Here is a 14,532-nt window from a genome sequence, read left to right on the forward strand (position 1 = left end):
TCGCAATAAAATCAAATCCCATAACTGCTGGGTGGGTGAATCACAAACTGGAGAACACTTATACCACAGAAGCCCACCCACTGGAGTGAAGGTTCTGTGCCCCATGTCAGACTTTCCAACCTGGGGGTCTGGCAACGGGAGGAGGAATTCCTAGAGAATCAGACTTCGCTAGTGGGAAGTGGGATTTGATTGCAGGACTTCGACAGGACTGGAGGAAACAGAGATTCCATTCTTGGAGGACACACACAAACTAGTGTGAGCATCGGAACCCAGGGGAGGGAGCAGTGACCCCATAGGAGATTGAACCAGACCTACCTGCTAGTGTTGGAGGGTTTTCTGCAGAGGCGGGGGATGGCTGTGTCTCACCGTGTGAACAAGGACACTGGGGTAGAGATTCTGGGAAGTACTCCTTGACATGAGCCCTCCCAGAGTCCTCCATTAGCCCCACCAAAGAACCTCAGGTAGGCTCCAGTGTTGAGTTGCCTCAGGCCAAACAACCAACAGGGACGAACCCAGCCCCACCCATCAGCAGACAAGTGGAATAAAGTTTTACTGAACTCTGTCCACCAGAGCAACAGTCAGCTCTACCCACCACCAGTCCCTCCCATCAGGAAACTTGCACAAGCCTCTTAGCCTCATCCACCAGAGGGCAGACAGCAGAAACAAGAAGTACTACAATCCTGCAGCCTGTGGAACAAAAACCGCATTCACAGAAAGATAGACAAGATGAAAAGGCATAGAGCTATGTATCAGATGAAGGAACAAGATAAAACCCCAGAAAAACAATTAAATGAAGTGGAGATAGGCAACCTTCCAGAAAAAGAATTCAAAACAATGATAGTGAAGATGATCCAGGATCTTGGAAAAAGAATGGAGGCAAAGATCGAGAAGATGCAAGAAATGTTTAACAAAGATCTAGACGAATTAAAAAACAAACAAACAGAGATGAACAATACAATAACTGAAATGAAAACTACACTAGAAGGAATCAATAGCAGAATAACTGAGGCAGAAGAACGGATAAGTGTCCTGGAAGACAGAATGGCGGAACTCACTGCTGTGGAACAGAATAAAGAAAAAAGAATGAAAAGAAATGAAGACAGCCTAAGAGACCTCTGGGACAACATTAAATGCAACAACACTCTCATTATGGGGTCCCAGAAGGAGAAGAGAGAGAGAAAGGACCTGAGAAAATATTTGAAGAGATTGTAGTCGAAAACTTCCCTAACATGGGAAAAGAAATAGGCACCCAAGTCCAGGAGTGCAGAGAGTCCCATACAGGATAAACCCAAGAAGAGTCACACTGAGACACATAGTAATCAAACTGGCAAAAATTAAAAACAAAGAAAAATTATTGAAAGCAACAAGAGAAAAATGACAAGTAACATAAAAGGGAACTCTCATAAGGTTAACAGTTGATTTCTCAGCAGAAACTCTACAAGCCAAAAGGGAGTGGCATGACATATTTAAAGTGATGAAAGGGAAGAAACTACAACCAAGATTACTCTACCCAGAAAGGATCTCATTCAGATTTGATAGAGAAATCAAAAGCTTTACAGACAAGCAAAAGCTAAGAGAATTCAGCACCACCAAACCAGCTCTACAACAAAAGCTAAAGGAACTTCTCTAAGTGGAAAACACGAGAGAAGAAAAAGACCTACAAAAACAGATCCAAACAATTAATAAAATGGTAATAGAAACATACATATTGATAATTACCTTAAACATGAATGGATTAAATATTCCAACCAAAAGACACAGGCTTGCTGAATGGATACAAATACAAGACCCATATATATGCTGTCTACAAGAGACCCACTTCAGATCTAGGGACACACACAGACTGAAAGTGAGGGGATGGAAAAAAATATTCCATGCCAATGGAAATCAAAAGAAAGCTGGAGTAACAATACTCATATCAGATAAAATAGACTTTAAAATAAAGAATGTTACGAGAGACAAGGAAAGACAGTACATAATGATCAAGGGATCGATCCAGGAAGATTATAAATTATAAATATATATACAGTTATATTGTATATATATATTATATATATACAATTATAAATATATATACAATTATATTGTATATATAAATTATATATACAATTATAAATATATATTCACCCAACATAGGAGCATCTCAATACATAAGGCAACTGCTAACATCTATAAAAGAGGAAATTGACAGTAACACAATAATAGTGGGGGACTTTAACACCTCACTTACACCAATGGACAGATCATCCAAACAGAAAATTAATAAGGAAACACAAGCTTTAAATGACACAATAGACCAGACAGATTCACTTCATATTTATAAGACATTCCATCCAAAAACAGCAGATTACACTTTCTTCTCACGTGTGCATGGAACATTCTCCAGGATAGATCACATCTTGGGTCACAAATCAAACCTCAGTAAATTTAAGAAAATTGAAATCATATCAAGCATCTTTTCTGACCACAATGCTATGAAATTAGAAATCAACTACAGGGAAAAAAATGTAAAAAACACAAACATATGGAGGCTAAACAATATGGAGGTTAAACAATATGGTACTAATTAACCAAGAGATCACTGAAGAAATCAAAGAGGAAATCAAAAAATACCTAGAGACAAATGACAATGAAAACCCGATGATCCAAAACCTATGGGATTCAGCAAAAGCACTTCTAAGAGGGAAGTTTATAGCTATACAAGCCCACCTCGGGAAACAGCAAACATCTCAAATAAATAATCTAACCTTACACCTAAAAGAACTAGAGAAAGAAGAACAAACAAAACCCAAAGTTAGCAGGAGGAAAGAAATCATAAAGATCAGAACAGAAATAAATGAAATAGAAAAAAAAAACAATAGCAAAGATCAATAAAACTAAAAGCTGGTTCTTTGAGAAGATAAACAAAATTGATAAACCATTAGCCAGACTCATCAAGAAAATGAGGGAGAGGACTCAAATCAATAAAATTAGAAATGAAAAAGGAGAAGTTACAACAGACACTGCAGAAGTACAAAGCATCCTAAGAGACTACTACAAGCAACTCTATGCCAAAAAAATGGACAACCTGGAAGAAATGGACAAATTCTTAGAAAGATATAACCTTCCAAGACTGAACCAGGAAAAATAGAAAGTATGAACAGACCAATCACAAGTAATGAAATTAAAACGTGATAAAAAATCTTCCAACAAACAGAAGTCCAGTACCAGATGGCTTCACAGGTGAATTCCATCATTTAGAGAAGAGCTAACACCCATCCTTCTCAAACTCTTCCAAAAAATTGCAGAGGAAGGAACACTCCCAACCTCATTCTATGAGGCCACCATCACCCTAATACCAAAACCAGACAAAGATACTACAAAAAAGAGAAAATTACAGACCAACATCACTGATGAATATAGATGCAAACATCCTCACCAGAATACTAGCAAACAGAGTCCAACAACACATTAAAAGGATCATACACCAAGATCAAGTGGGATTTATCCCAGGGGTGCAAGGATTCTCCAATATATACAAATCAATCAGTGTGATACACTACATTAACAAGTTGAAGAATAAAAACCATATGATCATCTCAATAGATGCAGAAAGAGCTTTTGACAAAATTCAACACCCTTTATGATAAAAACTCTCCAGAAAGTGGGCATAGAGGGAACCTACCTCAACATAATAAAGGCCATATACGAGAAACCCACAGCAAACATCATTCTCAATGGTGAAAAACTGAAAGTATTTCCTCTAAGATCAGGAACAAGACAAGGATATTCACTCTCACCACTATTACTCAACATAGTTTTGGAAGTCCTAGCCATGGCAATCAGCGAAGAAAAAGAAATAAAAGGATTACAAATTGGAGAACAAGAAGTAAAACTGTCACTGTTTGCAGATGACATGATCTACATCTGTGTCTCAATTTCTGCCCTGCAAACTGTTTCATCTTTACCATTTTTCTAGGTTCCACATATATGCATTAATATATGATATTTGTTTTTCTCTTTCTGATTTACTTCACTGTGTATGACAGTCTCTAGATCCATCCACATCTCTACAAATGACAAAATTTTGTTCCTTTTTAGGGCTGAGCAATATTCCATTGTATATATATACCACATCTTCTTTATGCATTCATCTGTTGATGGGCATTTAGTTTGCTTCCATGACCTGGCTATTGTAAATAGTGCTGCAATGAACATTGGGGTGCATGTGTCTATTTGAATTATGGTTTTCTCTTGGTATATGCCCAGTAGTGGCATTGCTGAGTCATATGGTAATTCTATTTTTAGTTTTTAAAGGAACCTCCATACTGTTCTCCATAGTGGCTGTATCAATTTACATTCCCACCAACAGTGCAAGAGGGTTTCCTTTTCTCCACAGCCTCTCCAGCATTTGTTGTTTTTAGATTTTCTGATGATGCCCATTCTAACTGGTGTGAGGTGATACCTCATTGTAGTTTTGATCTGCATTTCTCTAATAATTAGTGATGTTGAACAACATTTCATGTGCTTCTTGGCCATCTGTACGTCTTCTTTGGAGAAATGTCGATTTAAGTCTTCTGCTCATTTTTTTGATTGTGTTGTTTGTTTTTTTACTATTAAGCTGCATGAGCAGTTCATATAATTTGGAGATTAATCCTTTGTCCATTGATTCATTTGAAAATATTTTCTCACATTCTGAGGGTTGTCTTTTCATCTTGTTTATGGTTTCCTTTGCTGTGCAAAAGCTTTTAAGTTTCATTAGGTCCCATTTGTTTATCTTTGTTTTTATTTCCATTACTCTAGGAGGTGAATCAAGAAAGATCTTCCTGTGATTTATGTCAAAGAGTGTTCTTCTTATGTATTCCTCTGAGAATGTTATAGTGTCTGGTCTTACATTTTGGTCTCTAATCCATTTTGAGTTTATTTTTGTGTATGGTGTTAGAGAGTGTTCTAATTTCATTCTTTTACATGTAGCTGTCCAGTTTTCCCAGCACCACTTATTGAAGAGACTGTCTTTTCTCCATTGTGTATCCTTGACTCCTTTGTCATAGATTAGTTGACCATAGGTGTGTGGGTTTATCTCTGGGCTTTCTATCTTGTTCCATTGATCTATGTTTCTGTTTTTGTGCCAGTACCATATTATCTTGATTACTGTAACTTTGTAGTATAGTCTGAAGTCAGGGAGTCTGATTCCTCCAGCTCCATATTTTTCCCTCAAGACTGCTTTGGCTATTCTGGGTCTTTTGTGTCTCCATACAAATTTTAAGATTATTTGTTCTAGTTCTGTAAAAAATGCCATTGGTAATTTGATAGGGATTGCATTGAATCTGTAGATTGCTTTGGGTAGTATAGTCATTTTCACAATATTGATTCTTCCAATCTAAGAACATGGTATATCTCTCCATCTGTTGGTATCATCTTTAATTTCTTTCATCAGTGTCTTACAGTTTTCTGCATACAGGTCTTTTGTCTCCCTAGGTAGGTTTATTCCTAGGTATTTTATTCTTTTTGTTGCAATAGTAAATGGGAGTGTTTCCTTAATTTCTCTTTCAGGTTTTTCATCATTAGTGTATAGGAATGCAAGGGATTTCTGTGCACTAATTTTGTATCCTGCAACTTTACCAAATTCAGTGATTAGCTCTAGTAGTTTTCTGGTGGCATCTTTAGGATTCTTTATGTAGAACAAACATATGGACACCAAGGTAGGAAAGCGGCCGGGGGCAGTGGTGTGATGAATTGGGCGATTGGGATTGACATGTATACACTGATGTGTATAAAATTGATGACTAATAAGAACCTGCTGTATATAAAATATAAATAAAATTAAATTTAGAATTCAAAAAAAATTTCCTTGTAACAGTGAAATGATAGATAATAATTATTTTGATGTTTCGATTGTTAGTAATTTGTTATATAAAATAGTGTAATTGATTTTTTTATTCAATGTGTAGTCTATATTAATTTATTTGAATAAATGTTATCATTTTTGTATGTCTATAAATTATTTTAACAAAAACAGTTGTGATTTTGTTTCTTTAACCCTGTTTTCCATCATCTTTTGTCTTCTTCAACCTTGAGGTTTTCAGGAATCTAACTTTTCTAATTTGGAAATGTCTGCTGTGTATTTACTTTTTAGGGGGTACAGTTCTCATTACTGCTAAAATATCCATTTCTTTGAATAGCTTTAAAAAATAAAAATTTTCATGGAGAATGTATGTATACATATGTTCTACTTTTGGAAAAATTGGACTTTGCATATAATCTTTTAGCAAATGCCACCTGAGATATTGTGATATAATAAATACATATTTGGTTTCTGTCCCTAGCTCCTGGCACAGAACTCCTGAAACACTTGACATTTCCTGAATGATAGAGATGAGAGGAGCATGTTTGTTATTTAATAATAAGCCCCTTTTAACCATACCTGAGTTTATGCTAATGAGGTGATAAAAGATGGAGCTTCGTTGCCAGAGAAACCAGCCATGTGACTGGAAGATTGGAACTTTCAGTCCCATCCCCCGATTTAGTCACCAACAGCCAGTGATTTAATCAATCATGCCTACATAATAGAAACTCCATAAAAACCCTAAACAGAGGAGTTTGGAGAGCTCCCACGTGCCAGGAGAGTGGTGCACCCCAAAGTCCATGGGGACAGAAACTCCTGTACTCAGGACCCTTCTGGACCTTACCCTATATACCTTTTCATATGACTGTTCATTTGAATCCTTTATTATAAACCAGTAATAGTAAATAAATAGTAAATAAACTGGTAATAAGTAAAGTGTTTCCCTGAGTTTTTTGAGCTATTATAGTAAATTATTGAACCTGAGGAGGGGGTCATGGGGACCCCTAATTAGTAGCCAAGCCAGATAGAAGTGTGGTTAACCTGGGGAACCCAGTACGTGCCGTTGGTGTTTGAAGTGGGGGGCAGTCTTGTGAGACTGAGCCCTTAACCTGTCTGCACTAAGTCTGGGGAATTTCAGAATGAATTAAATTGTAGGCCATCTAGTTGGTGTCCTTAGAGAACTGGAGAATCGCTTGGTGTGGAAAACCCACATTTGGCATCAGCAGTGCTGTGAGTAGAAAAACAGCTATATATACATATATATTACACATATATAAAATAAAAATATACATATTTTTAACCTTTACCTGGATATCCTATTGGAACCACAAATATAATATTCCTACAGCCAAAGCTCATCATTTGCGTTCCTGAAAACCACTACCCTACCTGATATTTCTATCTCTTCAAAATTCTTTTCATGGTGATCCAGATTTAAAACCTGAGGCATTTTTGTTTTCCCTTTGCCTCCAGTGATAATCTGTTTCCAAAATGTATTTTCTGCTTCAGGTGGTATTTTAAGTCAATCAAACACCAAGCATTTATTAAGCCCTTCCTTATATTCATTACCATGCTAGCTATATTGGGGAACACAAAAGAAACATTAAATTTGTTGCAACAAAAGCAACAGAAGATCACACCCGGGTGGTCTCACCAATTTCCTTATCTGCTGGAATAAGAAGCACCAGTTTTAACTTGTCCAGCCAGTAGTCATCATGTGCATAGACGTGACACCATTTCTATTCAGTGGTGCTTAGGAATTGGATGCCTAATTTGTCAGAGGAATTTATTGCAAGAATCTCAGCACTTTGAAAATGGGCTCAAAGTGTAACAAGACGTCACAGCTCAAAATAACCCACATAGGATCATCCATTATTACATGAAGTATGTGCTCATTTCATAGAGTCTAGATGTTAGATTAGGAAACTTCTTTGCTCCACCTGAGAAGACAGTTGAGAGTATGGATACGAATATTACCACTCCCCCAGCCATGCCTCTTCCCCAAGAAAGCTCACATTGGGTACATGGAGTTCCTTAATTTTTGTATCCAGCATCTGTTATGGACCATTATTTCAAAACTATCACTCACCAAATCTCTTTTCAAATGAATTTGTGGTATTCTTACCAATTACAATACTTATGCCATTAACTACAACCTTTACAGGTGATCAGAATTCAGGGTGATGATTAGCAGGACAGAGACAACTGGTGAGATTCATGGGATTACATAGGACTGGCACCTTCTGCTTGAGGCTGGGACAGAGCAGAGTGGGGATCACGTTAGATGTTGTAGAGGAGATAACATCTGAATTGACTCTTATGAAACAAGTGTGAATCCCACTCAGTTGAAAGAGATTAGAAAGAGCAATTTAGTCAGAGAGTGTAGAACGTGTAAAAGCTTGAAGATATGAGCGAGCATGACACTTTCAGAGAACTGTAAATTAAGATATGGAGTATGGTATACAAAGTGGGGGAGGGGAGTATAAATGAGGCTGGACTGAACTGAGTGTCACAGGCCAGAGCATGATATGCCATGTTTAAGAGTTCATGAAGGCCATAGGTAATCTGTAAATGATTTAATGAATGGATGTGACATCATTATATCTATATCAACCTTATAGATATCTATCTATATCTATATTTGCAGTAGACTTTAAAATAATGGATTGTTAGAGGCCAAGACAAGAAACAGAGAGTGCAAGAGTGCAATTAGGAGGCAGCTGCAACAAACCAAGCAAGAAGTAATGAGTATTAAATAACTGCAGTGTCATTGAAAATGGAGAGAATGGAGGATTCAAGAGGATGGTGGTTCAAGGAGCACAGGAAATGAGAGATTTCAGTTTCTGTCTTAGGCAATGAGAAAACAGTGCTGTAACTTAGGGTATAAATAGCTGATGGAAGGGCCCTGCCCAATTTAGGATGACTAGATTTTCAGAGGGGCAGTTAAGGAAATTGAAGAGGTAAGGCCCCTGGATTTGATTGCTACTAGAGAATTTCAAGAGAGCGACCTAAGTGAAGTAAGGGGGGAATGTAAGCCAAATTATAAGAGCTTCAAGGAGTGAGTAGGAGTGAGGAAGTGGAAAATCTGGTTTGGACCAGTTTTATTTTTAGACTTTTGGCAGAGTGAGGACAGTGAAACATGATGGCTGATAGAAGGAATAACAGGATAAAGGGAAGTTTTGTAATTAATTTAAAAAATTATAAATGAGATCTAAGCATATTTTTAGACTGAGAGGAAGTAGGGAGAGATTGGAGACCAAAGAAGAATTAGAACAATTAAAGAAAGAAGGGTCCAGAAGAGCTAGAAAAAAAATGGAGACAATAATAAAAATGGTGGGTTTGGTTTTGGGAACAATGACTGTGAATGAATCCTTTTCTCTAAGACAGGAGACAAGGAAAAGTTGATGTGAGAAAGATAAAAGGAGTTTTATATGGAAAGGAGAGTGTAAGTACAGAAGAATTTAGAGGGGGAGTGACAAGAAGTCCCAGCAGCTCATGTGAACAGTGGCTAACTCCTGGGGATGCACTTCATGCTCATGGAAATGGTTTGGTATAGCAGTTGAGGGGATAAGACTCGGAGTCAGTGAGTGATGACTGACAGCAATGCAAGCATGAGCAAGTGCTCATTTGGTATCAGTTAGCATGAATTCATAGAAAACCTCTTAGTATGATTTCAAAAACCCTTTTCAGGGTTCAGCTGGCTGTTAGGGAAAGAAATACAAGGGGAAGACCAAGAGGGCAATTTGACAGTAGCCTCCTTCCTTTTCATTTCTCATGTCCTGCATCCACTCTACATAATGTGTTTCTTAACTCATTCATGTTTTCCAAGTTTATCAGCAGCTTTGTCTCGACAGTCACAGTGCTTACCAGTAGAATGCATTTGTGATGGGCATGGAGAAGCACAGGGTGGTAGGTAAGCCAGATAGTGCTGGACAAGGAATCTTCTACATCCCAGCCACATCAATGGGCTTACTCTTTCCTGGATGGAAAACATTTGCTTTTTCCTGCCTCTACACCTTTGCTCTGCCTCTCTCCCAGAATTTCCTTCTTTTTACCATCTGAACATAGTTAAGATCTACCTCAAATGCTCCCTTTAGAAGTCTTCTCTGGTCACTTCAGCGAGAATAGATCTTTCATTTCTGAATGTATTAGGCACAACTTTCATGGACTTCATCAGGTTTTATATTATTTCATTTATTGTTTGCATGTGTACCATCCTCATTTAGTTTGTGTGATCCTCAGGCAGAGCAGCCATGTTTTAAAATTTTTTGTATCTTAGACCAGAGACTATCACAGAATAGTTGCTCAATAATATTTATTTAAAAAAAAATACAAAATAAACAAAGGAAAACTACCAAATGATATCTTTGAGTTGCAATGGTATAGTGAAAAGACCATAAGTTTAAAGTTAGGCAGCCTTAAATTTAAACACTGTTTGTAATCAGATTAGTAGCTCTGTGATCTCAGGCTAGCTACTTAACCTCTCTGAATTTAACTATAAAGCGGGGATAATAGCTGTTTTTACCGACTTGTTAGGAAAATTAGAAATGATGTAATCATCTGGCAAAAACTTGGTAGGTAGTAAATGTTCAGTAAAGAGGTAGCTAATATTGCTATTATTTGCTTTAACCTTTTATTTTTATTTTATTTATTTATTTATTTATTGCGGCATGCGGCCCCCCCACAGCCGCGGCATTTCCCGTTGCGGAGCACGGGCTTCGGATGCGCAGGCTCAGCAGCCACGGCCCCGCGGGCGTGGGCCCAACCGCTCTGCGGCATGAGGGATCCTCCCGCAGCGGGGCACGAACCTGCGTTCCCCACACTAGCAGGCGGACTCCCAACCACTGAGCCACCAGGGAAGCCCTGCTCTTTTATTCTTAAAACTTACGTAACAGAGTTGCAAAGACCCACATATACACTCTATAGCTTAAATAGTAACAAGAGGAAGCCAGAAACAAACTATTGACATGCTTTAAACTGAACTGGAAGAAACCCAGGACATTCTGTTTATACTCTGGTCTTGGATCTAGTTAGCAACTGACCACAGCTGCTGGATGGATGCACTATAAGAACGCCAGGTGCTCCCAACCTCACTGCTCGGTGCAAGTGCTTATCCAGGGGTCCATACTAACAACTCAAAAATGGCTTCATGCACAGATGGTCTGGGCTTCACTTCATTTAGTCTGTTGACTAAATGAAGTGACCACAGCCAATCTGTCACAGGGAATAATCCTACCCTAATAATCCTACCCTAATCTGTCACAGGGAATAATCCTACCCTAACCAGATGGAGGGATCAATTCACCAAGTATTGTCTCTTTCTCGTCTCTAACAACTATAACAAGATGAAGTAATCTTTCTATTCAGCAAACATCTTTTACACTAACAATAAATCTCATGGTTACTCTGGAGGAATTCTTTACTCAGGAGCTCTGGAATTAGTACATGTGTTGTTGGATGAGCAGCAGGGAACTGAAGTCTGCCACCCAAAGTGAAAACAGGCCACAGTGCAAGAGCAACTGCTGGGGTAAATGGATGCGTGCATTCAGGGAACCACAAGGTTGCCAAGGAGAAATGCACTGTGAGGGGCTATTTAGAATAGAGCAAGTATTTCAGGAAGAGTAAAAAGTATCCAATTCTATTTTGCCAGACATCTTTTGTAAATATCTTTCCATCCAGGGATGAAAGATTATATGCAAACAAGTACGCCAATAACTCTTCAACAAGTTCTTCTCTAAACTTGGCTAAGAAACTTAACATTGCCAAGGAATTTGTTGCAAATGGTGTGCTTCTCTTTGCTAATATCAAACAATCCTGAGCTGGCTAAACCATGCTCTTCTCACAGTCACATTCTGGGAAGGTGTATGGGTAGTGCTGTGGGTGCAGCAAGCTCTGTGACTAGATTACTGGAGCTAGTAGTAATAATCTGGGTGGCAGGTTCTGATGGTGCTTTAGGCATTTCCAAAAGGTCATCCTCTGGGCTCCCTCCTTCCCAGGCTCATGTCCTGACACTCTTTTGCATATTCTCTGCTCAGTTATTCTCAGCTCCTTGCAGTATCTACAGTAGGCTATGCTCCTACTTTCGCCTCCAGCTCCTCTCTGTATGCTGTTTCCTGTGCCTGGACACACCTGCTGTATTTTTCCTCCTGGGTCATTCTTACTTTTCCTTCAGGTCTCAGAAATGCACTGTGATGGGATGTCAAATCCCTCCCTTTAGAAAATTTTCCCAGAATACATCCTAAGATACCTGTCCTCTGTTCTCCTCTACCACCTGGTGTTTCCCCAAACATAGCACAAGTCTCATTACATATGATGGTTATCTGCTTATTTGTCTATCTCCCCATCAGTCTAAAACTCTTTAGAGGCAGATGCTGGATCTCGTTCATAGTTAAATTCTCAGCGCCCAGCAAGTCACTTGGGACATGATGGGTGATCAGTAATTGTTTGTTTAACAAATGAATGAATAAATAAATAATTGTACTCCCCAACAGCCTAAGAATACCAAAAGTTGAAATGATGTGTTGGCACAATGCTAAAGAAATCAGCCATGAAGGAGGTGAAACAAAAAATTTGGTGGAAATGTTTTACTTTTAAAAAATAGTTCACTTTAAAAGAAGCTTAATTTACAGAAATAATTCAAGAACAATACAAAGAACTTTTATGTACTGACCCATTTGAGAGTAAATTGTTGATTGGATGCCTCATCATCTCCAAATACTGTATTGTGTATTTTTTTTAAAAAGGGGCATTTTCCAACTTAAAACACAATACAGATAATCAAAAAATTAACTTGATAAATAAGCTACCAGGATATATTGCCCAGCACAGGGAATGTAGTCATTATTTTATAATAACTTTAAATGGGGTATAATCTATAAAAACTTCGAATCCCTATATTGCACACCTGAAACTAATACAATACCGAAAACTAACTGTACTTCAATAAAAAAAAATAAAATAGAAAGCTAAGTTAGATTACCATCTAATCCTCAGGTCCCCGTCTAGTGCCACAAATTATCCAAAAGTCCAGTCTAGTCCAGAATCACAGGTTACATTTAGTCATTACGTCTCCTTAGTCTCCTTCAGTCTGGAGCAGCCCTTCAGTCTTTTCTTGACTTCCATGACCTTGACATTTCCAAAGATTTACAGGTCACTTTTTTAAATCAAATTAAATTTATTTAAAAACTAATATCTTCCATTCTGGATATGGCAGACATTTTTCATGATTAAGTTAAGATTAGATTGGCAGGAATATCACAGAAATGATGTTGAATTATTATCTTTGCATTTTATCAGATGGCACATGATTTTGACTTGTTCCATTATTGGTGATGTTCATTACTTGAGCAAGGTGATGTCTGCTAGGCTTCTCTACTGTAAATTTACTCCCCACTGCCCTGTCCCCCAGCATGCCCTCTCACCGCCCCCCTCCTTGAAATTAATAAGAACTTCTTGGAGAGTTACTTTGAAACAATGTAATATCTTGTTTCTCAACAAACTTTCTATGTCTGCCTGTCTGTCAGTATAGTTTTCTATCTTCTTTTGTAGACTAAAATTCGTTGCTATCATTTATTTGGATGCAAAAAGAGACCCATATTTGGCCAATGGGAGCACTTTAAAGCTGACTTTTGTATACTTTTGACATATCCACATCACTCTTGGAGCATTTCTTTACTTTCTGGCATAAGAAGATATCCAGGCTCATCTTATACTTTCTTTGCTGCAGTCCTGGAATCAGTCATTTCTCCATGGAGCCCTGTTTCATTTTAAAGGTTTATGGTGTTTATGATATGATAGCCTTTATTCTAGGGGTATTATTTATGCTAGGTGTGCTCATTGCCATTGGGTCCTGCTGCTCCTGTACTCTCTCAGTGGACAGATCTAAGGAATCTATAAAAATTCCATTTATATTACGTCTATATTTATTTACATATCTATATTATTGAAAACAATGAGTTCACAGTGATATCTCCAATTTCAATCTAACACCATAGCATTCTGTCTCATTCTCTTCTTTTCCATATTTGTAACTCACTTTTACAACACTGAGAATCCTGGCTCCCATTATCCTAAATATGCTTACTTAATTGATCCTTATCCCCTGTATGTAACCAGCCTCCCATCTCTGACGCCACAGTCCTCCTGTACAGACACCTTCTTTATCCTTCTTGAGCTCTGACGTCCCTTAGGTCACTACTGTTGCTATCTCCTCCCATGTTGTAGCAGGATTGGTCAGTATAACCAGTAGAATATGTGACAAGTGATGGTATGTCACCTCCAAGGCTAGATCATTAAAAAACAATTTCTTGGCTTCTGCCTCTCTCTTTTGGATCATTTGCTCTGGGGAGAGGCCCACATAGTGAGGAACTGTGGTCTCCAGCCAACAGTCATAGTAGTGAGCCATCTTCAGAGTAAATCCTTCTACTCCAGTTGAGCCTTCAGATGGCTGCAGTGCTGGTCCTCAACTTGACAATAATATCATGAGAAACTCGGAGCCAGAACCACCTAGGTAAGCTGCTCCTAAATTCCTAACCCTCAGAAACTGAGAGATAAATAAATATCCATTGTTTTAAGCCACTAAGTTTTGGGTAATTTGTTATGCAGCAATTGGTAACAAATACAACATGTTAATAGGGTGACTAAATCTCCTGCTTTGCCTTTAATGTTCCTGACTTTAGCACTGAAAGTCCCGTGTCTTGGGAAATCTC

This window comes from Leucopleurus acutus (assembly GCF_964270905.1).
Source record: "Leucopleurus acutus genome assembly, chromosome: 8".
Lineage (NCBI taxonomy): Eukaryota > Metazoa > Chordata > Mammalia > Artiodactyla > Delphinidae > Leucopleurus > Leucopleurus acutus.